This window comes from Heloderma suspectum, chromosome 7 (assembly GCF_057233095.1).
Source record: "Heloderma suspectum isolate Gila_16-S chromosome 7, 16-S_ref, whole genome shotgun sequence".
Lineage (NCBI taxonomy): Eukaryota > Metazoa > Chordata > Lepidosauria > Squamata > Helodermatidae > Heloderma > Heloderma suspectum.
In genome coordinates this window covers 67609003-67634731 of record NC_139464.1, presented here as the reverse complement: position 1 = coordinate 67634731, position 25729 = coordinate 67609003, and the positions used below count along the sequence as shown (strand labels likewise).

The window sequence follows — 25729 nt, the reverse complement described above, 5'->3', positions numbered from 1 at the left end:
TACTTACAGACTTCTGACTGGTAACGCAATGGTGAGTCACTACTCAAATCTATATTTAAAGCACTTTCCTCCCCGCCTTCCTCCATGCCCTTACTGCTGCAAAACACCCTAGCAGATGCTAAATTCTGCTGGGAAAAAAAGATTCTGAATCAGAGCTGTAAGCCCCCCTCCAGTTTGGGGGATTTTCTCAGTAGCATAATTAGCAGGTGTATAAAAATCCCCACCCCTTTCTCTCCTTACCGCAGTTATACTTTTCCTTTGATATATCATTCTGGTTCACATCAGCAAACTTCAAAGATGCTTCCCAGTTTTTACAAAGTTGGTTAGGCTGCAATCATTGGGCAGTATCCAAAGCGACACTGCTAACCTAAACCATGTTGCCCTGGAGTGGATGACCTCCAGCACAACACCAATAGCACCTGCTGGTGTGACAGGTTCCCACAGAAAGCCCATTGTGTCAACAAGTGCTATTGGCATAGCACCAGAGGCTGTTTACAGTAGTGCGTGGCAATGGACTTTAGCAGCCATGTCAGTTTGGATACTGCCCCTATGTCCCAGTCTTCCCCAACCAGGTGCCTTCCAGATGTGTTGAACTGCAACTCCCATTATTCCTAGCCATGGCTGGGGAAGGCTGCTATACCCAGTTTCCTGGGCGTGCATTCCATTGAACTCAGTAGGACTTCCTTTTGAGTGGATATGTATAGGATTGTGCTGTGAGTCAAAAGCAAGAACCATGGATCTCCAGAGTTTCCTGATTTACTTTCAGTAGTTATATGTGCAAATTCCTGGAGGAGAAGGCTATCAATGGCTACTAGTGCTGATTGCTGTGTGCTACCTCCAGTACCAGAGGCAGTGAGCCTAGGCACACCAGTTGCTGGGGAACATGCGAGGGTGCTCTTGCACTCCTGTCCTCCTTGTGGGTTCCTGGTCGACAGCTGGTTGGCCACTGTGTGAACAGAATGCTGGACTAGACAGCCCCTTGGTCTGATCCAGCATGGCTCTTCTTATTCTTATACTGCCTACCAGGGCAAGCCCTTCCAAGTCAGCCTACAAAAAATAATTAACATCATATATATAACAGGGCCATTCAGCTTCATATACAGAGCAGGATACGGATGTACGGATTGTGGAAAAACTGTTCCATCTATGTTTTGCGGATTGCCAGGTGCCTTTGGTTCCGTCATCTGCTCATCGATGGAATCAGATTTTTTTGAGTTTCCAAATGTGCACAAATACTCAAATCCCCCTACAAATGCGCATTTTCATGCTTTAGCCTATGCACATTTTTGGCCGGTGTTTTTTTTGTGTGTGCATATTCTTCTGTTACTAAATTTGCGCAAAATTTGGGAAAGTTAGAAAAATAGTTAGCAACTTGGTGGAATTTTCCCAGCTGAGGAAAAGCCGGTCTGCTACAGAAGTTACAGGTCGGATTCATAAAAACCCGAATTCATTTGATTCCATTGCGGTTTTCTCTGACATCCCTAGAGCAGGAGCATTATGATGTGCAGTACAATTCACTTGTAATGCCACCAGCCCAGCCCTGCAATTATCTTCCTTTGACCTATCCACCTCTGCTCCTTTCTGCTATTCCCAGCTCTTTTGCCATCCTGGCTCCACCTTGGATGGTCAGATGCCTCAGTCTGTAAAACTGTTCTAATCTCTGCCAAAAGAATAAAGGGTTGGATCTAGAGCTCCTTCTGTTCATGGAAGGCGCACAGAACCAGTAGAAGCTGGAGAAAGGTGGGGGAAGATGATTTTAGCTAATTCCCCTTGCAGCCCCCAGCTGTTTTGGAAACCCCCAGAGCAGCTTTTCAAGTGACATTACAGGGGGAAGGGAGATGCAGCAGAAATCACTTCCCCCACCCTTTCCTCCAATGGTTGTGTCCCAGGAGCAGAGTTTTGCTTGCTGGTTTTCTGGATCAATCCAAAGTGGTGACCACGAAACAAGATATGTTATAAACAATGCTAATTTGAATACAATGAAAATATCACAAGCCTGCAGTTAATTAAAGTAGATGGATGATACTATCAAACAGGTAACTTTTAAAAACCACAATCCTTGTAATTTTTGCAGGACAGGATCCTGGAACCATACATGCTCAATAGTTTTATTTATTGATTATTAAAATTTAAACTCCACACATCAATCCAAATTAACAACTGATATATTGTTTGTATTGTTGCAACAGTGTGTGTGGGTGTTTGTAGAACTAGGGCCATAACAGGCAGCTTCTGACAAGGTGGTTTCTCCTTGTTAGCAGCTAAATTAGGGCTCATGAGACCAACCAAATGAACTCATTATTCATGACCCAGTGTCAGGTGATGCAGTCAGCATATCCTAACTCCTGAAAACCTCTTGATATTGTTCCCGTGGGTGTAACTTCATCAGCAGTAACATGAGTATGGCTATTGTATTTTGCATCCATTATCACTTGAGCTAAGAAAATGGGATTCTGTTCATATTTTGGGGTAAGATTCTGAAATTAATTCTAATTAGAAGGTAATCTTAAAAGCTAGCTGTTTACAAAATGTACTGCTTCTGAAATCTAAGTTGGGAAATGTGCAATAAAATCCACTTAGGCTGCAGTCCTACATACACTTACATATGAGTAAGTCCCATTGAACTCAGTGGGGCTTATTTCTGAGTACACACACATAAGATTGCTCTGTTATTGTCTTAGAATACATACATACATACATACATACATACATGTTGTTGTTCAATCGTTCAGTCGTGTCCGACTCTTCGTGACCCCATGGACCATAGCACACCAGGCCTTCCTGTCCTGCGCTCTCTCCCCGAGTGTGCTCAAGTTCATATTCATTGCATCGGTGATGCTATGTAGCCATCTCATCCTCTGCTGTCCCCTTCTCCTTTTGCCTTCAGTCTTTCCCAGCATCAGGGTCTTTTCCAGAGAGTTTTCTCTTCGCATTAGGTGGCCAAAATATTTCAGCTTCAGCTTCAGTATCTGTCCTTCCAATGAGCAGTCAGGGTTGATTTCCTTTAGGATGGACTGATTTGACCTCCTTGCAGTCCAGGGGACTCGTAAGAGTCTTCTCCAGCACCACAGTTCGAAAGCATCAATTCTTTGGCGCTCAGCCTTCCTTATAGTCCAGCTCTCACAGCCATACATTACTACTGGGAAAACCATAGCTTTAATTATGAGGACCTTTGTTGGCAAGGTGATGTCTCTGCTTCTTACTATGCTGTCTAGGTTTGCCATAGCTTTCCTCCCAAGGAGCAAGCGTCTTTTAATTTCATGGCTACAGTCACCGTCTGCCGTGATCTTGGAGACCAAGAAAATAAAATCTGTCACTGCTTCCATTTCTTCCCCTTCTATATGCCAGGAAGTGATGGGGCCAGATGCTATGATCTTCGTTTTTTTAATGTTGAGTTTCAAACCAGCTTTTGCACTCTCCCCTTTCACCCTCAACAAGAGGCTCTTTAGATCCTCTTCGCTTTCTGCCATTAGGGTGGTATCGCCTGCATATCAGAGGTTGCTGATAATTCTCCCAGCAATCTTAATTCCGACCTGTGATTCATCCAACCCAGCGTTTCTCATGATGTACTCTGCATATAAGTTAAATAAGCAGGATGACAATATGCAGCCTTGTCGTACTCCTTTCCCAATTTTGAACCACTCGGTTGTTCCATGTCTGGTTCTTACTGTTACTTCTTGACCCTCGTACAGGTTTCTCAGGAGACAGGTAAGATGGCCTGGTACTCCCATCACTTTAAGAATTTGCCACAGTTTGTTGTGATCCACACAATCAAAGGCTTTAGCGTAGTCAATGAAGCAGAAATAGATGTTTTTCTGGAATTCTCTTGCTTTCTCCATGATCCAGCGAACGTTGGCCATTTGATCTCTAGTTCCTCTGCCTCTTCGAAACCCAGCTTGTACTTCCAGTAGCTCTCGGTTCACATACTGCTGAAGCCTAGCTTGTAGGATTTTGAGCATCACCTTGCTGGCATGTGAAATGAGCGCAATTGTGTGGTAGTTTGAACACTCTTTGGCGTTGCCCTTCTTTGGAATTGGAATGTAAACTGACCTTTTCCAGTCTTGTGGCCACTGTTGAGTGTTCCAGATTTGTTGGCATATTGAGTGCAGCACTTTAACAGCATCATCTTTTAGGATTTTAAATAGCTCAGCTGGAATACTGTCATCTCCACTAGCTTTGTTGTTACTAATGCTTCCTAAGTCCCACTTGACTTTACTCTCAAGGATGTCCGGCTCAAGTTCAGTGACCGCACTATCATGGCTATCAGGGCCATTAAGATTTTTCCTCTATAGTTCTTCTGTGTATTCTTGCCACCTCTTCTTAATCTCGTCTGCTTCTGTTAGGTCCCTGCCTTCTTTGTCCTTTACCATGCCCGTCTTTGCACAAAACGTTCCCTTGAGATCTCCAATTTTCTTTATGAGATCTCTAGTCTTTCCCATTCTGTTGTTTTCCTCGATTTCTTTGCATTGTTCATTTAAGAAGGCCTTCTTGTCTGTCCTTGCTATTCTCTGGAACTCTGCATTCAGTTGAATATATCTTCCCCTTTCTCCCTTGCTTTTCGCTTCCCTTCTTTCCTCAGCTACTTGTAAAGCCTCATCAGTCAGTCACTTGGCTTTCTTGCATTTCTTTTTCTTTGGGATGGATTTCGTTGCTGCCTCCTGAACAATGTTACGGACCTCCGTCCATAGTTCCTCAGGCACTCTGTCTATCAGGTCTAATCCCTGAAATCTATTCCTCACCTCCACTGTATATTCATCAGGGATATGATTTAGGTCATACCTGAATGGTTTAGTGGTTTTCCCTACGTTCTTCAATTTAAGCTGAAATTTTGCAATAAGAAGCTCATGATCTGAGCCACAGTCAGCTCCAGGTCTTATTTTTACTGACTGTATAGAGCTTCTCCATCTTTGACTACAAAAGACATAATCAATCTGATTTCAATATTGACCATCTGGTGATGTCCATGTGTAGAGTCGTCTCTTGTGCTGTTGGAAAAGAGTGTTTGCTATGATCAGCATGTTCTCTTGGCAAAACTCTATTAGCTTTTGTCCTGCTTCATTTTGTACAAAATGAACATACATTTTGTACATACATACATACAAAATCACTGACAAATACTATGATTTAGGATAGGATGAGTAAACTGTGAGCGTGTAGGCCTGAATATAAACACAGAAGCAATTTCATTTGAGTCCCCATGGCCAGACCCATTTTTAATCAGGATAAAGGAAGAAATCCCAATTTCACTTGTAAGGTAAAGAACATTATTCTCAGATGGTGTGTGTATGTGAGTGTGTGTGCCAGAGAGAGAGAGAAAGAGAGAGAGATTCCACAAATTAATGTCACATTTTACTTTAGGTTTTATATATAATGCTCCAGTTATGTCTCAGCACTTCTGCTTCCTAACACTGAAGACCTTACTTCTAGGTGGCACCACCTTTATTATAGAATCTGAATGCCCATGAAGAGTTTTTCTGTGTTGCAAAACACACTTCATTTATTTTTGAGGTTTCCTTTTTATTCCATCCCATAGAGCTGAAAAAGTGACTGCTTTGCTTAAGAGCTGTAAATTTACCTTTTTCAAAATTGTTTTATATCTTGTATGTGTCTTCTGCTATTGGAATATATTTATCCTGTTGACCTTTTTTAAATTAAAGGGTGGACAGATTCTCCCGGTTGGTCCTTTCTTCCCCCATATCTATGGCAGAGGGACAGTCCTTCTGTGATATCAGCTGTTCTGTCCCATGCAGTGGTCTCAACTGGATGGGGTTTTAGCTTGAATGTCTGTGCATGCATGCATGCATGGAGTGGGGGGCGCACTAAGCACAGGTTTGAGTTCTGACAAGGGAAGCAAGGTAAGAAAGTCCACGTTCAGGCTCAGGTAAGGCATGGTCAAGCAAAGCAGAAGTCAGGTTCCAGTAATGTATCATCATTTAGCTCTGTTTTAAATCCGCGATTGTATTTTAAATCTCTGCATTGCTTCTACATTTTATTTTGACTTGTACTTTTTATACAGTTTGTTTTGTATTTTATGATATGTTTTGTGGTTTTAATTGCTGTGAACTGCTCAGAGAGCTGCAGCTATTGGACAGTATAGCAATGTAATAAAAACAAATGAAAAATAAATGAGGTCACGCAAAGCAGGTAGCATCCTGTGAAGCTCAGGCTGGAGCTTCATACAAGCCGGCTCAAAAGTTGCTTCAGCAACAAGCAAACCCAGACTGGGCCTTATAGAGCTGCACTTCCAGTTAAAGGGGCCTAGCCTGCTTCAGTAGCCATCAACTCTGATTTTGTAGGGGGAGCCGATGGTTCTGCTGGGGCTTCTGGGCTGAAGTCCATGGAGGATGGCAACACAATCTCCTCACGCTGGATGTGAGCTGACAAAATAGACTCCTCTTGTGCCAGGGCTTTCAGGGCAATGGCAACATCCGAGGACAGTTCTGAGGCCAAGCTTTGCTTGCGCTGTGATACTTCCTCCAAATCAACACCTCATCCTCTGCAGATGGGAAGTCCAACCCTGAGGTAATGACATTAGACAACATGGGGCTAGCGCTACTTTGGCAGAAAAGATTGTTAATGCCAGCAGACCAGCCCTTTGCACACTCCCCTGATGAATCAACATGTAAGTGGGGCCATGCCAGCTTGCCCCACCCCTGATGTCTGTGCGGTTAGTGCAGTGCGGAAGCCTTTGGATGAACAGCTTTGCACGTGAAGGCATCCACACAGCCTGGAAGCGTGTATGATCAGGATTTTGGCTCACATGACTGCCTGTCTGTGTGAAGGCGTCCTTATTGTAGACATTTGTTCAGGGGTGGGGCAAACCAGTATTTATTACATGAGGGTGGGGTTAGTTGGCATGGCTCTACTTACATGTTGATTCGACATGGGAGCTTTACCAGAGAGCCTCTGTCTTTATTTTTTCTTATTTGTATTCTAGAATATTATCAGCCTTTAAACCAAGCCATCAGTGTCTATGATCTGTGAAGAGCGTAAAACATAGCGCTCATTTGTGGAGCAGGAAGATGGCGCATGTGTAGACATGAAAGGAAAGATGGATATATTTATCTTGGAACTCTGGGGAACAGCCAGATCGATAAAGGCCTAGTATTAGTGGTGTAGTGGTAACATTGAAGCACAGGCGCACATCATGACAGTCCCCACAGCCGTGCCCCCCAAGGGGAGATAAAAATGAAGGCAGCTGGGTTGATCCGTGTTAACAAGCCAGTTCTAGCCCTTTTCATGCCCACCAGGTGCAAGTCTTTTGTAAAGTGAATGGGTCTTAATTGCCCATTCAAGACCAAAACACCCTGAAGTAATTTCCATTTCAACAGGGAACAATTTTGTTGCTGGGAAAATTCATTCCCCTTCCCCAGCTGCTATGAGAACTGCGACTAAGCTCAGAGCAAACGGGGAATTCCGAGGGGTGACAGATGACATCAGCACCCCTGCTAATCAAAAAGTGTTGGTGCTGCATCCCCGTGAGGCTGGGCTCCACACCCGCCTGGTATTGTCCTGCTGCGCTGCAGATTCCATCATCCCACCAAGCGGCAGCTCAAGGGAAGGGGTGACGGGGTTGAGAAACAGCTAACATAGTTCTGGAGGTTCAGAACTGTAGGTGCTGATTTGGGGACTCCAATTCCATACCACAGACGGCAGTTCGGTAGCTAGTTAAGACACGGTGCCCCGGCACCAGCTTAGAGCAACTGACAGGGTTTTATAGTCAGGCCAGGAGACTTCTTCTGGGAGCTCCACACCCTCAAGTGCTGTTTCTGGTTTTTTAAAAGGCCACTGGCCTTTCCTACGGTTGCTGGCTTCTTCTGGGTACTAAGTCTGTGGAGTGAGGAGCTGGTTTGGAAATGCTCCTCAGCCCTTCCTGCTCAGTGGAGTAATCTGAGGTCTACTACTTGGAGCTGGAGAGCAGTGGTAAGCCAGCCCTGCTGTGTTCGGGGGTTCTCCTGGTTATTCTGCTGAGTGGTGCCCTAAACCTCTGCCCCCAAATCCTCCTTTGACATCACCACTGCTGTGTAACTGTGGGCCACAAACCAACTCAGAATTAGGGACAATTAAGGGTTCAAAAGAGACAAACAAACAAAAACATAACAAAATAAAAAATACAACAACATATTCTAAAATCTTCAGTTTCAAATATTCTAGGGAGAAAAAAGAGAGAAAGAATAGGTTACATGTAAACTTCAGTAAAGGGCTGCGGTGGCTTAGTGGTTAAGACGCTGAGCTGCAGACTGGAAGGTCAGCAGGATAGCAGTTCGAGACCTGAGTGCCGCGTGACGGAGTGAGCTCCCGTCTTCAGTCCTAGCTCCTGCCAACCTAGCAGTTCGAAAGCAAGAAATTGCAATTAGATAAATCGGTACCACTTCGGCGGGAAAGGTAACAGCATTCCGTGCACCTCGGTGTTCAGTCATGCCGGCCACATGACCACGGAAGCATCTTCAGACAGCGCTGGCTCTTCGGCTTAGAAATGGAGATGAGGACCACACCCTAGATTTGGACACGACTGGTTGGGGACACCTTTCCCTTTTAAACTTCAGTAAAAGCAGACCAGATATCCAAATATAAGTCCTTTTGCAAGTTACGCCTACCCCACTCTTTCAAATGTTGCTAGCATTGTTAAGTCTTCAATCCATTGCATTATAGGTGGTGAGCTTTTATTCTTCCAGTATCGTAGTATCAGTCTTTTAGCAACCGAAAGGGCATGAAAGATCCATTTATGCTGACCATGTGTTACATTCCAAAAAGCAGGTAAATAGTTTAAAAGAGTGTTTGCATCAGTAAATATTAAAGAGCTTTCCAATACAAAATTTATCCGTACAATAACTTTCTCCCAAAAGGAGGCAACCATTGGGCATTTCTAAAATATATGAATAAGAGAAGCGTTAACTGCATTATACCTCCAACAATTAGCTGAGTTTGACAAACCTTTATTAAAGAGATGTTGTGGTGTCCAATATATATATATATATTTTTGCTGGATAAGGTATAACCAAAGATCCATAGAGATATCCGATGGAGATGCCAAAACAGTGGTCCATTAATTAGACAAAATAGGACGTTTCAATTCCCTGTTCCATTCCTGCTGTAGACCATGTGTATCATATTTATTCATTGATAATAAATCTTTGTAAACATGAATCGTAGGTCGATATGTTTGTCAGCTTCCAATAACAAAGGAGACTCCAAGGCAGTAAAAGCAGCTGGACTGAATCTAGATACTAACAAATGTTTCAGTTGCAAATACTGCCATTCTGCTGTAGCAGGCAAATCAAATTTATCTCGCAAAGTTGAAAATAACAAAAACTCATCATCAATACCCAGTAACTGATCCAGGGTAAAGATAATTTTATCTGCCCAGGTCCACCACAAAAACATTTTCTTTCCAATTCTTAAATCTGGATTTCCCCATAAGGTCAATTTAGCATGGGAAAATGGATCAAACTGTAACTGGCGTGACATTATACGCCAAACTTCCCTAACTGCCAAGATTGTGGGAGGAGCTCTGTCTGCCTTAATATGCTGAGAACCTAATGCCATCCATTTAGAGACACTCCAGACAAGAAAATCCCAATACTGACCAAGGTGGAAAATCAAATCTGAGTGGAAAAGACCAAAATTTAGTACAGGTCAGCAAGTAAGCCCAATGATATGTAGCAAGTGGATATGGTGAAGGATCAAACATGGAAGACCCCACTTGCGAAAGTCCAGGAATTGTTTCTGATTCTTTCTCAGAGTCTCTGCCTCTGGAGACCCCAGTCTCAGGGGTCCTGAACTCTGACAACTATTAAGAAACACACTTATCAGAGATTGAGCAAGGAAAAGCATCCCAACTGTGTATATAATTTTCCATTGGTGTGGAACAGCAGGAGGCAAGGAATTCTCCAAAAACAGGAGTAGGGGCTGTTTTTTCCCCAAGAGGGGTGGACAGATTGAGTACCTTTAGCTGAAGCAGTGCAGGTGGCTATGATGAGTTAAACTTCCTCCTACCAGCATGTTTAGAACATCTGAACCTGGGCCTGGGCATCTTCATGCAGGAGGAATGATAAGATTAATGTTTAGAATGTCAAACAGGAATTGGGAGAGGAAGTGTAACTCCCTGCTTCCTGACTCCCTGTTTCTTTATGATCTCACCATCATTCTTGATCTAGGTTTGAGTTACTGGCACAGCAACTATGGGGATCGGTAGTTCTCTACTCCCAGCTATAGTGTGTACAAGCTCTTGCCATGTGACACTGTCCAGCACAAGGGAGCTAGAGCAAGGAGCTTAATAGTAGCTGTTAATCCAGCAAAGGTCTAGGAGAAGACTGAAGGCTTATATGCATGCTGTCAGCTATTCTTCTTCCTGGTTCAGCAGTTGCAGCTGGGACTTTTCCCTCCTCACAAACAGACACTTGAAAGTAGATCCTGAGTAGACCTTTCCTTTTGAGTAGACCTGGCCAAAAGGGTCTTTGGTGGCCAGGTGGGCACTTCAGTGATGACTCTGAGCCTCCCACCTGGTCCACCTCCAATGTTGTGGAGAGCCACAGGACAAGGGAGGAGCATTGGGAACCCAAACAGTGCTTGGGATGAGGACAGAGGGGTTCTTCAGGACCTCTAGTGAGGGATCTCTGTCACAGGACTCCAGTTGCCTCATGTCTTTTGTGGGACTGGGGTTTGCTGTGGAGTCCCAGTCCTCCTCCTCAGAAGAGGTCTCCCCTGGACTTGGGTCGGCCCGGAGCCTGATACACACATCATCATCATGTCTTTGATCCCTGTTGATGGGACTTGCTGGTGAGGGCTGGGATACATACAAAATGATGAGGATGACCTGTTTCATGGTCACATCTTACATGTTATGCTTCCATTTTGCTACCAGATGGAGAGGGCAATAGAACCACAGACAAATTTTCCAGGAAATGGGTCATGTATGTAATACAAATTGAATAACAGAGTGGCCATTCATGAAACACAGCCCCTAGTTCAGGGGTAGGAAACCTCTTTCAGCCAGAGGGCTGAATTCAGTTTTGGAGAAACTCTTGGAGCCACATTCCAATGGTGGGTGGGGCCAAAGGCAAAAGGGGCAGGGTCAAAATATTTTTATAATACTAGCATCTTTTAGCTTGAAGCTCTTACTGCCAGGAACTCTGCCTTAGGAGAGGCATTTCAACCTTTGAGAATGGAGAAAACTTGCGAAAGCTGGATAACCACCAAATGATCAGCATTCAGGGGAAAGGGGGGTTGGCCAAAATACAGGTGTTTGAGACCATCTGGGGAACCCCAGAAGGGCCCAATTTGGCCCATGGGCCTGAGGTTTCCACCGCAGCCTTAGTTCTTTTGATGTATTTATTTCATTAATTTTGCTTGGAATATTTTTGTTATCTTTGGAAGTGATGGCAGCTCCTATTTCTCCAAACTGATAGAGCACAGCAAAGTCTTAAGTCAGTTGGATGAATCTGGCCCCTGCACTGTTCAGGGAAATGATATTTCAATGGTTTTACGGAAGGTGGCATTGCTGGTGAAGGGTGTGAGAGGACAGGGATGATGTCTATTTACCCTGCTTATTTTTTGTAGCTTGGCATCCAAGAGGATCCCTTTTTGAGGAGCTCTAAAGAAGGGATGTCAAAAGGCTGATTTTGCTTCCCTCGAGATAAAGTGTGAACTATTTTAGACAGCCAAAACTGGAGCAACAGCTTGAGTAAGAAATGAACAAATGTTCACTTAAGCTATTCACGAGAACTTTGAATATAAATGAATGTGACACACTTTTTAATGTCAATTGGAAGGGGAATTGTTTTCGTTGCATATTGTTCATTCTTTAGAATGCCAGGATAAATTAATAACATTAAATTACAAATCTTTGAACCTGCCAAAGATAAGAAACAAATGGTGAGGGAATGAAAGCAGGCTTTCAAATACCAGCATCTGGGTGGCCTGTTCGTTTTGCCCAGGAGAGCTACGTCAGTAGTTCTGTAATGGTTTTGCCCATTTTTTTAAAAAATAAAGAAAATGCAAAGCAGCCATGGATAGTTCCAAGTTGAGCAGAGGAGGGAGGGGGGCCCTTTAACCTTTTCTTTGCTAGCCACTTGTCTACTCAAAATGATCTCCCACCTGCTGTTCTCCTCGTGTCTTATGTTTTCTCCTGCAGCTGGTGGGGTGTGTGTGTGTACAGTGATTTGGAGTAGACTGCCTTGTTGTGGCGAAGGGGCTTGCGTAACTCAGTGAAGCCATAAGCTATGCCATGCAGGGCCACCCAGGACAGACAGGTCATGGCAGAGAGTTCTGACAAAATGTGGTCCACTGGAGAAGGAAATGGCAACCCACTCCAGTATTCTTGCCAAGAAAACCCCATGGAATGTATCACAAGGCTAAAAGATATGACGCCGGAAGATGAGCCCCTCAGGTCGGAAGGTGTCCAATATACTACTGGGGAAGAGCAGAGGGAATTCCCAAGTAGCGCCAGAAAGAGTGAAGCGGCTGGGCCAAAGCCGAAAGGACACTCAGCTGTGGATGTGTCTGGTGGTGAAAAGGAAGTCCGATGCTGTAAAGAACAATATTGTTTAGGAACCTGGAATGTCAGATCAATGAATCAAGGTAAGCTGGAGGTGGTCAAACATGAGATGGCAAGATTGAACATCGACATCTTGGGAATCAGCGAAATAAAATGGACAAGCATGGGCGAATTTAATTCAGGTGACCATTATATCTACTACTGTGGGCAAGAATCCCTTAGAAGAAATGGAGTAGCGCTCATAGTCAACAAAAGGGTGGGAAAAGCATTACTGGGGTACAATCTCAAAAACGATAGAATGATCTCAGTATGAATCCAAGGCAAACCATTCAACATCACAGTAATTCAAGTCTATGCCCCAACCACTGAGGCTGAAGAAGCTGAGGTTGATCGGTTCTATGAAGACCTACAACACCAAAAAAAGATGTCCTCTTCATCATAGGGGATTGGAATGCCAAAGTAGGAAGTCAAGAAATCACTGGAATAACAGGCGAGCATGGCCTTGGTGTACAAAATGAAGCAGGATAAAGGCTAATAGAGTTTTGCCAAGAGAACATGCTGATCATAGCAAACACTCTTTTCCAACAGCACAAGAGGCGACTCTACACATGGACATCACCAGATGGTCAATATCGAAATCAGATTGATTATGTCCTTTGCAGCCAAAGATGGAGAAGCTCTATACAGTCAGTAAAAACAAGACCTGGAGCTGACTGTGGCTCAGATCATGAGCTTCTTATTGCAAAATTTTGACTTAAATTGAAGGACGTAGAGAAAACCACTAAACCATTCAGGTATGACCTAAATCATATCCCTTAGGAGTATACAGTGGAGATGAGGACTAGATTTAAGGGATTAGACCTGATAGACAGGGTGCCTGAGGAACTATGGACGGAGGTCCATAACATTGTTCAGGAGGCAGCAACTCAATCCATCCCAAGGAAAAAGAAATGTAAGAAAGCAAAGTGGCTGTCTGATGAGGCTTTACAAGTAGCTGAGGAAAGAAGGGAAGCGAAAAGCAAGGGAGAAAGGGGAAGATATATCCAACTGAATGCAGATTTCCAGAGAACAGCAAGGGGAGACAAGAAGGCCTTCTTAAATGAACAATGCAAAGAAATCAAGGAAAACAATAGAATGGGAAACACTAGAGATCTTTTCAAGAAAACTGTAGATATCAAGGGGACATTTTGTGCAAAGACGGGCATGATAAAGGACAAAGAAGGCAGCGACCTAACAGAAGCAGATGAGATTAAGAAGAGGTGGAAAGAATACACAGAAAAACTATACAGGAAAGGTCTTAATGTCCCTGATAGCCATGATAGTGCGGTCACTGAACTTGAGCCGGACATCCTAGAGAGTGAAGTCAAGTGGGCCTTAGGAAGCATTATTACCACCAAAGCTAGCGGAGATGACAGTAATCCAGCTGAGCTATTTAAAATCCTAAAAGATGATGCTGTTAAAGTGCTGCACTCAATATGCCAACAAATCTGGAACACTCAACAGTGGCCACAAGACTGAAAAAGGTCAATTTACATTCCAATTCCAAAGGAGGGCCAAAGAGTGTTCAAACTACCATACATTTGCGCTCATTTCACATGCCAGCAAGGTGATGCTCAAAATCCTACAAGCTAGGCTTCAGCAGTATGTGAACCGAGAACTACCGGAAGTACAAGCAGGGTTTCGAAGAGGCAGAGGAACTAGAGATCAAATCGCCAACATTCGCTGCATCATGGAGAAAGCAAGAGAATTCCAGAAAAATGTCTATTTCTGCTTCATTGACTACGCTAAAGCCTTTGATTGTGTGAATCACAACAAACTGTGGCAAATTCTGAAAGAGATGGGAGTACCAGACCACCTTACCTGTCTCCTGAGAAACCTGTATGAGGGTCAAGAAGCAACAATAAGAACCAGACATGGAACAACTGATTGGTTCAAAATTGGGAAAGGAGTACGACAAGGCTGTATATTGTCACCCTGCTTATTTAACTTTTATGCAGAGTACATCATGAGAAACGCCGGGTTGAATGAATCACAGGTCGGAATTAAGATTGCCGGGAGAATTAGCAGCAACCTCAGATACGCAGACAATACCACCCTAATGGCAGAAAGCGAAGAGGATCTCAAGAGCCTGTTGTTGAGGGTGAAAGTAGAAAGTGCAAAAGCTGGTTTGAAACTCAACATTAAAAAAAACGAAAATCATGGCATCTGGCCCCATCACTTCCTAGCATATAGAAGGGGAAGAAATGGAAGTAGTGATTTTATTTTCTTGGTCTCCAAGATCACTGCAGACAGTGACTGTAGCCATGAAATTAAAGTATGCTTGCTCCTTGGGAGGAAAGCTATGGCAAACCTAGACAGCATAGTAAGAAGCAGAGACATCACCTTGCCGACAAAGGTTCGTATAATCAAAGCTATGGTTTTCCCAGTAGCAATGTATGGCTCTGAGAGCTGGACTATAAAGAAGGCTGAGTACCGAAGAATTGATGCTTTTGAACTGTGGTGCTGGAGAAGACTCTTACGGGTCCCCTGGACTGCAAGGAGGTCAAATCAGTCAATGCTAAAGGAAATCAACCCTGACTGCTCTTTGGAAGGACAGATACTGAAGCTGAAGCTCAAATATTTTGGCCACCTAATGCGAAGAGAAAACTCCCTGGAAAAGTCCCTGATGCTGGGAAAGATTGAAGGCAAAAGGAGAAGGGGATGGCAGAGGATGAGATGGCTAGATAGCATCACCGATGCAATGAATATGAACGTGAGCACACTCTGGGAGAAAGCAGAGGACAGGAAGGCCTGGCGTGCTGTGGTCCATGGGGTCACGAAGAGTCGGACACGACTTAACGACTGAACAACAACAAATGCTGCCAAGGAAATGTTACAAGGCCCCTGCCCTCTAAACAGCCCCTTCCTCACTAGTCCTCCGCTCAGCCTGAAACCACCAGCTGCTGTTTTGCACTTTGAAACAAAATCAGGGAAATCTATTTCTTTATTTCACTAGATTTACTTATTTATTCTATTTTTTTAAAGTTGTTTAGAATTTGGGAAATATATTTATTTTACAACATTTACATCCTGCCATTTTTCCAAGGAGCTTAAGGCAGCATATATTGTTCACCTCCTCCCATGTTGTCCTCACAACAGCCCTGTGGGGTAGGTGAGGCTGAGAGGGAGTGGCCGACCCAAGGTCATTGTTTGTGGCCAAGTAACAATTTGAACCCAGGTCTTCATGGTTTTAGTCCAACACTCTACACCACAATACCAGGCTACTTACAGGTTATTTATATGCTCTTGAAAAATGTGCTTCTGTAGTACTATCTGTCAGAACACAAAAAAGTCCTGCTTCCTTTTGTAGAACAGGGTATTGATTCTATGGTATCATTTTAAGAACTAAGCGTGCCAGATTGGTTTAAACAGCAGACTCAAAGGCAATCTTAATAGAGTTTGCCAAGAGTGCTTGACTTGTAAAATGAGGATCTCATGGCAAGCAATGAGCAATGACTCTCCATTTTGGTTCATATTCAGTGGTCTGGTTCCTATAAAGTATTTCATAGTCATTTCAGGCATGGAGCCTATGAAGCTCCATTCTTTGAAGTTCATTCTTTTAGGTCATAAAGAGCTGGTGTTTCCCATGTGCTGCTTCTCTTGGTTTCTGCCAAGCTTCCTGCCCCTCCTGATTTTTATTTTATTTCTTAAGGTTTATTTATTTATTTAATGGGGAGTGCTTCCCTCCTGTGCCATCTTGATTTGAGTCCAAAAGAGTGGTTTTGTCATTTGGAGCTCAGACCCCACCTCTGCCTTGTACTTATGTTCTTGGGCAAGTGACTTTTCTTTTAGTCTCACCAGTTTGCCTTCTGGGAAATGAGTATTTTGTGACTGGCCATGCCCACTATGGCAGTCATTTTCTGAATGGGCAAGCCCACCCCACCCCCATGGCAGACATTTTGTGAGAATGCTTACTACACTCTCACAAAACTCCAAACGTACCCACTAACCCAAAAGGGCTGGGGACCTCTGATTCAGAGGTATTACGGTCTATTGCCTCATATTCTATTAGCTGCAAGTGTAGAGTGGTAAGAAGAGAGGTTATTGAGCTTTATGCAAAGGGCTGTTCAGCCAAGTTGAATTGGAAGTTATATGCATTCTACTGAGCCTTCACATCCTTTCATAGGTTGTGTAACCTCAATCTTGTCATTAGGAACATGAAAGACATTCTCTCTTTCTTTCTCTCTGTTTATTTATTTATTTAGACCATTAATTAGCTGTCTTGTCCACCCACAAAATGTGGTATATAATAAAAATAAAACCAAGTGTTGTAAACGTCCTATCCCCATCAGGGCCCGGGAGTTTACTTATTTATTTTTATTTAAGGGTGTCTTTAAGGGACAACCTATAATTGCCACTGAAGGGAGAGCCTCCAAATTATGTAATGTTTTCAATATAGAGAAGTTGCAGAAGCCATCAAAACAGGCATTCCTTCTAATAAAACTATGAATAGAGAGATTGCCTGAGAAATGGTGTTAGGCACTGGATTGCATGTTAGCTGAGCCACCACAAAACAATGCTCGTGCAGCAGGAACTAATGCCAATATGTAAGCTTTAGCTACCACAAAGAAATTTTGCTAAAGAAGCATAATGGAGGCTCTAGGGTATTCCCCCCTCCACTGGCCCCCCATATTGAGTCTTGATATAACGAGAACATCAGAAAATACATCAAAATACGCAAGAATGACAATCTTTCAATAACAAGCCCACCCCAATTCTGCCACAAAAGTTATCACTCCATTTCTAGCAAATACCCAGTCCATTGACAGTGTCCGTATCTAGGGTATTCATCTATAACTTGCTTTTCTGCAATTAGCTGGAAGCAGCATTAATATAGATGTTTCACACAGCACTTTTAAGCAAAAAAAGGGGGGGATTTTCTTTCAAGCAAACATTACTGAAGGAACTTGGCCATCGGGAAGGACATGGCTGGATATTTCAGTGCTATATTAAGTGATGTGTAATTATTTTTGTATTATGGCAGAAGGGATATGTTGTTAGTATGTGATAAGTATGGCATGCCAGAACCAGCTTTCTAAGAGCCATTCAGTGCCCACACTCCTGGAATATAGCAATTATTAAAATTGTGAATTCTTTGGAATAAAATTAATTTGCTTAGCCACTTCTGACTCAAAATTTCCCTATAGCAGGAATGAGCAGAAAATAGATGGCCAGATGTTTTGGACTTCACCTCCCAGGATTCCTAATCACTGGTCATTCTGGCAGGGGTTTCTGGGAGTTGAATTCCCAAACATCTGGAGATTTACCTTCTATCCACCCTTGCCCTATAGGACCATAAGAAGTGAGTAAATGAGCTTCATCTACACCATATTTCCAGCCATTGGCACTGGCATGAAAAATTAGCCCATGGGAGGGTGAGGAAATGGATATGTAAGTGTTTTTTGTTGTGTCAGTCTTTAGAATACATTTAGTGATGATTTCCACTTTGTAGCTTTCTCTTTTAAAGATATAAATGAATTGTAGTATTAGGCAAGTTCCTAAGCATCTCCAGAAAAACTAATAATAGGGAATTAGGTGAAATTGAGTAGGTATCTGGTCCATTAGCGATTGTTAATACATGATACAACTGAGTGTATTTCCAGATTTGATTAGCAGGGAGCTCACAGTTTTTTGAAAGAAACAAAAACAAAAACAGGAGAGCTTGGGAGTCCAGTAAATAAGACAAAGTTGTAATAGTTTGCTTGTCTAGATATTCTAGTCAAGTGCTCCCCCTGCCTCCATTCTATAGTCTATTGTGTAAATTCTGTCATCTTAATATGACCAGAATATTGTTCAAGGAATGAAAGATGGGTAACCAGTAGTCTAGTTAAGAAATTTTAGACTCTGTACTTAATGGTCATGGGAGTGGGTGGGACTTCTTTAGATGGTAATGTGTATTACTTCTGTTACTTCAAAAAGTGGTAAGCCAGCCCTGCCGTGTTCGGGGGTCCTCCTGGTTATTCTGCTGAGTGGTGCCCTAAACCTCTGCCCCCAAATCCTCCCTTGACATTACCACTGCTATGTAACTGTGGGCCACAAGCCAACACAGAATTAGGGACATTAAGGGCACAATCCTTTGTTGATAGTTGGCAGCCTCCAACATCTGAGGCTGCCAGGTATCCTAATGCAGGGCAGCCAGGGCATGGAGGCAATCCTCGCCTCCATGCTCTGGCTGTCCTGCATTTTTGCTAGATGGGCAATTTCTATTGCGGCACTTTGGAGCAGGAGGAAAGGAGGCTAGGGTGAACCCAGGAAGCAGTGTAAGGCAGCTTCCTTGGTCTTCTCCCTTCCCCGCCTCTGAGCATGCCCCATTTCCCTTGTCTCCACGCTCAGGTTTCCAAGTGTGGAGAGGTAGCTGGTGCGGTTTTCTCTGCACCGGCTATGAAGGGGAGGGGCGGGGAGCGCAGCTTACTGGGTCTGAGGGTGAAGCCCTGTCTCTTATCTCAGAGACAGTAAACTGGACAATCCTATGACCCCCTCCCCTTAGACACTGTCTACGGGCCATGGGATTGTTCTCTAAAGCCCGTTGATGAAAATGGGCCTAAGAGCATCAAATACTAAAATGTGGACTTTGAGTTGATGATACTTCCTGCTTGCTTAATAAAATGCTATGGACAATTTCTGTTCTGTTAGTGTTATGATTCCAGGTGTGTTCTCATCTTAACTTTCCATTTAGAATTTCATTTCAAGAATATCTTAACTAGTTTTGAACACTGCAAGTTTGGACAGTTCTTCTAATAACCATACACCTTTGTAGGTAGTTAGATATGTTGATATGAAAACCCACATACTTAGCCACCACTGTGTAGTTTCCTAAATTAAAAGGAAGCCTCACTGCTTCTGCTTGTAAAGTACAGCACAGCAATGCTGCGCTTGCTCAGCGTCCCATTTATAAATAGACTCTTCCAAAGCGTGTGCGTTAGCAAAAGCCCTAAGTGCAAAGTAGTGGAAGAATAGAGAGAAATACAGTGCTATTAGAGAAGAAAAGAGTTGTGTTTAGAGAATCACAAAAGGAGCTGCTTCTCTCTGAGCCTAAATGCATTTTAAGGTAGTAATTTACACAGAATGCTTGAATGAAAGGGCATTCTGAAAACAGGCTCCATTTGGTTTTTAATTACTATTTAGAAACCAGGTTTTTTGTTTTCAGTGAACAAAAAAGTGAAAAATTTATATTTGTATAAAGTATCATTCATAATTCCATCAGGTTTTTTTTTTTTTCAGTTCACCCAATGAATGAATGGCTATAATTTAGGATTCCTCCAAAATCTGATGTGAAATACTAGAGCAGGGGGAAGGAATGGGGCACATTTGTCAGATATAAAGATCTGAAGTTTGTATCCAATTGGTGTTACTTCACTGATGGAATGCGCTTTGTTCTAGTGGAGGCTTCCATGAATGGAACAAGGAGGAAGGTGATATTTGACCATTCCTTTCCCGTTGCAGGCCTCATACCCCCCCTCCAATCTGCTCCAGAGAGATGGAGGACCCTTCAGAACAGCATGGGAGGTGGCACAAGGGGTTGTAAGGGGGAGGAGGAAGCACCAAAAACCTGCTCCGTTCTCATTCCACTAATGGAAACCTCTGTCAATGCAGTGACACTGATAGGATACAACCCTAACAATCCATCTGAGGAGGCCTTGCTGGTCATTCCAAAACAAAAGGAATGTCGCCATGAAGAACCCCAACGGCGGGTTTTCTGTAGCGGCACCTGCCCTCTGGGGAACCTTTCCCTGTGCAGTTCAGGAGGCAGAAAATGTGGAATCTTTCAAACACCTGCTCAAAATGCACCTTTTCACCCAGGCTTTCCCTGGGCTGTAACTGTTGTTGGGTTTTACTTTGGTTTTACATGCTACTTTTAAAGTCTTATATTATTTTATGGTTTTAATTACTCTGAACTGCCCAGGGAGCCTCGGCTTTTGGGCAGTATGGAAATGTAATAAATAAATAAAATGCCATCTGTGTGTGTGTGGCATGATCTGGATAGCTGCACCCACTGCTGGAATCATGCACTGGCACCCCCTGACAAATGTCCATCAGACATTCATGGGAAAGAGCTCTCCATGAGCAGTGATGTAGTGATAAATTTTGAAGTGTAGATGCTCATCATGACCGTCTCCGTAACCATACCACCAAGGAGGGGCCCAAAATCCAGGCAGCTAAGCGCTGCCTCCTAGAGGAACCATGCAAGGTTCTGCAGACTGGATTGGGGCACCTGGAGATTCTGCACCCCTCTATAACGCATCGGGTGTTCTCAAGCTTGCCAAGCTGCTTTGCGCCTACATTCAGAAATGTACCACTTAAAACAAGCCCCATTGATTTAAATGGGCCTACTGTGTTCCAGATTATGTGCTTAGGATCCATATGCTTGATATGCTTCAACTAAATCAGTAAATCAACTGGAAAGATCCCATGCTGATAAAATCTAATTGAATTTTCATCTGCAGTTTATACCTTCATTTGTAGTCCAAAAGTTGTTACAAGCAAAGGTCTTTCTGGGTCTGTCAGATAAATGCATAGCTAAGAGTTAGAAACTTTGTTTCCTTTCATCAACTGTGCTTCTGCTGGCCCTGTATTTTGCATTGATCATTTCCACAGGAGGCTCCAATGTAATGGTCTAATAGAATAAACTCCCTGCTGATTTACCTTTCTAAGGCTTCCTATGGTTCTTGCTGACATTAATGGAACAATTTCCATTGGCCCAAATTCAAGGTGCCTTTACACGTGAGTAAGCATCACTTGAAGGGGGTATGCTCACGTTTAGGTGTGTTTGGGCAAAGGCCATAGATTTCAGTGAAGGGGGGGTGCGTGCGCGTAAAAAGCACTTTCTGCTGGGATATCGAAGAGTTGCAGTAAGAGATATAACAGCTCTGTCAAGAGCATCCATCAAGATCAATAGGCACTGTATGAACCCTGCAATGCACCATCTGTATTTGTGCTTATCCTCCTTGATGGATAGAGGCAAACATTTGTATAAGCAGTATATAAAGAGACCTTTATATGCAGAAAGTTGTATACATTAAGAATTGCTAATCATTTCTCCTGTAATGTTGTCTTAGTAGTCATAGAAGGAAAGAATGAAATATAACCAAAGAATCCCAAAAGAGAGATGTTTGTTTAATCATTGACTTGGTTTAAGAATTGCTTTTAATTTCTCCCTTTTAATTTAAGAATAGTTTTTTTTTTAAAAAACTGTTTGTTAGTGAAAGAAATGAATGGGAGTAGAGTGAAATCTGATGGGAGCCTGATATTATTTAAAATGCGAATCATATATATATATATATATATATGTATGTATGTATGTGTGTGTGTGTGTGAGAGAGAGAGAGAGAGAGAGAGAGAGAGAATGGTCTTTTCTTAATCAGTGTGATTTATTGCTAAAACAGTTGTCCAAAGCAGTGAAATCAATAGTTGTAACATGCTGAATATTCTGCAAAGGTTAAAATAATTGTATTAAGGACTAATGATCTGAAGATGGCAGCATTGGGTGAGATACCGCATTTTATGGCCTAACAAAGGTTTTGTGAACTAGACAGAATCTACCATAGCCACTGCATATAGCAAATATAATGCAGCAGCTTCCCCTCACCCCTTCATATGAAGGGTTTTCCTAAATATATAATATTGATAAAAATTAGAACTTGGCAGATACAACTTACATGTAACCATCTGGACATTTTATATTTAGTTCATCTATATATACTCACAGAACACAGGCTTTTCAAAGACTGTTATCACTTTACAAACTGAGTTATTTTGGCATGTATATATGGTGATGGAATGGATTCATTGTAATGCACTAATTCCAGCAGGTTTCCATTATCATTGATCTTACACATACACATACATGAATTAAATTCCAGAACGTCTCTGGCAAACAGGTAAATAAGCTCTCAATTTCTACCAGTGAACAGATGTAATAAGGACATTATAGACTAGCATGGCAGAACACAATGTTCTGTCCATTTAGACTATAATATGAGGACTGAAAGTAGGGGGAGGTAAGTAAGGGGGAGAATGTAAGAAGGGCGAAAATCACACTGTCTGTCTCAGTTAGCTAGGTTGCTGGTACTGAACCCGATATGGTGCGGGTTGTCAACTGCTCTCAGTGTCATGACTGGTCCTCTGCATTGCCCCAGTGAAGACATGGATGAGGCTGCTCTACTCAGGAAGGAACCTTCAGCATTGCTTCCTGTTCCCTCCTGGCCTAAGGACATGGCCCTTCCTCGGACTCAGGGGAAGTGTCCCTGGTAACATTATCATCCCCTGTGCTTCATAAAAGCCAGACATTACATAACTGGACAGGGGCCTTAAAAAAAAAAAAAGAAGCACAGCCAGCTCCTCCAAGGAGGCAGAGCCAACTGCAGTGCAGGCCTTGCCAGCCTACACAAGGCTTTGTTCTCTGCTAAGACCACTTATCTCCAGAACTCAGCCAGCTGTCCATGGTCCCGACTGGCTGCTGTCCGTGGTCCTGACTTTTGCTTAATGGGATCTGACCCGCCTTTGGCTGACTCAGCCTGGCAAACAGGTTTGCCTGCTTCCAGTTGCCCTGTGGGCCCCAAGTCCTAGCAAAACAGGATTCTCTGCAACAAGAATATTGACATCAGAGAGAATAGGAATTAGCACCATGTATATGCAGCCACATAATTCTTATCTTGAAAGCTGCCCATGTTAATTTATTTTCCCATGTTAATTAGTTGGCCTGTGCTTATAGACTGCTTAATCTGAAAGCTCTAAGCAATTCACAATAAAATCCACAGTAAGCCATGAAAATCATCTATTGGATGTTCATATTCAAAGTCATTGAAGCAATTCATGGCCTGAAAAACTATCAGCAGGCCACAGGAGATCGAGGTCAGGCTCCATGGAACACCATGAAATAAGCTTTGTGAGTCCAAAGGGCTTCATACTTGTTTTCCTCAAACAGCAGCTACCAATACCACACAGCAAATTGCTTTGCAACTGAGGAAAGCATCAGAACAGAAGCACTTTCTGAGGGGTCACAGAGGTCAGCTGTTCAAAGGCAGGAAAAGGCCCAAATTCCACTTGGCTAGTGCAAGCCCTTGTGTGAGCTCAAGCAACTTCTTGGATCCCTGCCAATACCTGATATCACACAGGTCACAGAAGATGGTTAAAATCAGGAGTAAACAAAGCAGCTGCAGGAGCACCACCTGGGAGCAATCATAGTATGTTGTCAGGCCAGCCTTTGGACTTCATACTGCTCCTCCATTGTACCATTTGTTTAACAAACTGATTCAAGTAACTCATTTCAGGTTTTCTAGAATGACCATACACTGGGTCTTACCATAAGATGCAAATTCAAGATTGCAGATCTCCATTTACAACTCTCATTCAGAAAACCTTTATGCATCTTCTCTTAAGAGGCCTCCAAAGTTCATTGTTCACACACAAGTAGACAACTCACATAAAGTTGTTACTTCCACAGCTGCAGAAATGATTTTTCCAACTGTAAGAAATGGTTGGAAACAAATTCATAGCATTGGTAGGTTGCCCATATCTGAAACTACATTGCAGATTGCAGATGAAATAGCTGGATGTCTGGGTATATTTCTAAAGGAATTGTTTATTTTTCATACATCTGTCAGTGAAATTGGAAGTGCTCAAAGAATGTAAGACAAGGCAATAAAATATTGTGATAGGAGATCCATCTTGGCATGGTTCAGATAAAAGTCAAGTTTCTGATAGGAATTGGACTTTTTGTTGTTGCTTCTAGAGGTCCTGTAAGTTTCAGAATTTTGACCAGGACCAAGTGGGCAGAGATGGAGTAGTGTCACTGGGGAATTGCTCAATCACAGATCATTCCTGAAGGGTTACTTCCTCCCACATGAACCTACCTTTACACTAATATCATCCTCAGAGGCCTTTCTATAGGTGCCCCTACCCAGTGAGGTTAGGCAGGTGGTGACAAGAGAGAGAGAGAGACTTTTTGGCTGTGGCTCCCTGTCTTTGGAACACTCTCCTCAGAAAGACTCTTCTGGTGCTGACTCTCATGTCTTTTGGATGCCAGGAGAACAGCCTTATTTATTTATTTATTTATTTATTCATTCATTCATTTCATTTCATTTCTATACCGCCCAATAGCCAAAGCTCTCTTTTTTATTTTCCCAGATCTTTTAAAACTCCAGTTGGATACATCTTTATTTCTCTGGTGTAATATTTCATGTTTTTACTATTCTATCTGCTGTCCTTATTGTTTGATATTGTCACCTCCCCCCATTTTTTTAAAACTGTTTTTACAACTGTTTCTTGGGGGGTGGGGTTACTGGTTTTCTGTATTTTTTTTTTCCTCCTGTTATTATTGTTTGAAATTGTCATCCTCCCTTCCTTTTTTCTGTTTTTAAAACTGTTTTCATCACCGGGTAGGGGATGCTTTAATGGTTTTCTACAGTTTTATTGTTTTTTCTCCTGTTCTTATTGTTTGATATCTTCATCCCGCCCTTTCCTGTTTTTAAAACTGTTTTTGTCACCGGGCGGGGTAGGGTGGGGTGGTGTTTTACTGGTTTTCTGCAGTTGTATTGTTTTTCTCCTGTTCTTATTGTTCAATGTTCAACTTTGCTATATATATTAAAAAACTGTTTTACATGATTGGTTAGCCACCCTGAAAGTGGCTATACTGAAGGGCAGTGTATGTACAGATAGATAAAAAAATCTATACAATTGCTCAAAATCTATACATTTTTAATGACTTATTTTCTTTTGCTTCATTCATAATCTCAGGGATTGTTTCAAGTTACCCACATTGTTTATTATGAGATTCATTAGACAGGCTGCATTAGCTGCTGTGAGTGATATATGTAGGCCCTATGTGTTTTCTGCTTCTTGATTCTGTGTGTGCTGGTGGTGGGAGTTGATGTGGGGGAGGGGAGGCAGGGAGAGCAGGTTTAATAATTTGACATATTCAAGCAAGTAAGGTTGCATATGTACTGTCTTAACTATAATTGCTTCCTTTCATGAATCATGGTGATAATTTCTAAACAGATTTATGAAGGAACCAAAGGAAATAAATCAAAGTAGTCCTGATTTTGCTCTTTGTAGGGATATTACATTTAAAGGACTGAACTATGGATGTCCTTGATTGAACTTATTTAAAAAACATGAAATTCTGAAGAAGTGGTATAAGTAACTGAATGCCCTGATGACTTTGAACTTGTGCATGCATCTAAATTTATGCCCATC

General features: G+C 42.6%; 1 protein-coding gene across 2 annotated transcripts in view; it reads left to right on the top strand.

Moving 5' to 3' along the window:
- TPH2 (tryptophan hydroxylase 2) overlaps positions 1-25729 on the top strand; it is a 92383-nt gene that overhangs the window by 55256 nt on the left and 11398 nt on the right. The window lies entirely within an intron of this gene.